The sequence below is a fragment of the Tympanuchus pallidicinctus genome, unplaced genomic scaffold (genome assembly GCF_026119805.1).
Source record: "Tympanuchus pallidicinctus isolate F22 unplaced genomic scaffold, pur_lepc_1.0 scaffold18, whole genome shotgun sequence".
NCBI lineage: Eukaryota > Metazoa > Chordata > Aves > Galliformes > Phasianidae > Tympanuchus > Tympanuchus pallidicinctus.
This window is the reverse complement of record NW_026294699.1, coordinates 10,641,947-10,643,030: the sequence shown is the minus strand read 5'-3', so window position 1 is coordinate 10,643,030 and position 1,084 is coordinate 10,641,947.

The window sequence follows — 1,084 nt, the reverse complement described above, 5'->3', positions numbered from 1 at the left end:
ATTCATTTAGATACAGCTTGCTGTAAGATTATCTTCCCTCTGCGCTGAGGGATGTTTGGGTGGCTCTCACAAGGCAGGGGGTGGGTTTCTGTGCCTATTTCTTTTGACACAATGGCTTCTCCTCACGAGTTCTGCACATTGAAGCAATAGAGCAGGATAGCGAGGAGGACCCGATACAAATCTGCCTGGCACACCTCGAGGTTAAAGCTCCTGAAAGAGGGTGTCGATAGGAGCGCACAAAAAAGCGCTGCCTTCCCCACAGCACTGCCTCGCAGGGTTGTGTAAGAGCCCGGTGTGACAGAGCTGCTCTCACAGTGCTCCATTCCCATCTCCTCCTCTTGCCTCACTCCGCTCTTACACAACTCCACAGCATGTGTATCACACGAGAGCTGTGTAAGGATCCCAGTGTTTTTCACGGTTTTCTCATTTCCTCCTAGGGCTTTTTAATAGGAAACGTTGCACTAACACCGGTTCTAGTGACCGGGTGCTTTGTGGAGCGCTTTCGTTGCTTCTCGGTGGACGCATCAGGAGAGAGCGGCAGCTCCCGATAGGAGCGGAGCGCAGCGCGGCGCGGCCTGCTGCACCCAGCGCTGCCCCCCGAACCGCCTCAGCTGAGCGCTGGCCGCTGCGGCCGGACAACCCTCAGCTGGTGCCGAGGCTCCCGGGCGCAGGGCTTCTATCAGGCGGGGAGGCGGCTCTGCCCCGGCAGCGACCCGGCTGCCGCCGCCCCTCAGGAAATCACTGAGGTAAAAGATCGAAGCGGCCGGGATCAGCGGATGTGACAGCACCGCTGCACCCAGAGCCCAGGCTGTCGCTGGGTGGGACCGCCCCACAGCCCGCCGCCGCCAATCCGCTCGCATCTTGGAGCGAGAGTGACGGCGGAGACGGCCAGTCGCTGCGAGGCACTCTTCGCAAACGTGCCGCCCTTTCTTCCCGTTGGTCAGATGACCTGTCAATTTACAGAGCCGTTCCCGCCCCTTTCCGGTAGGGGGAAATGCTAGGGAGGAAGGGTGGAGGGAGAAGGGGGGGAGGGGAAGAAAAGAAAATAAACCAATGAGACACCAAAGACGGGCACTTCAGCGGC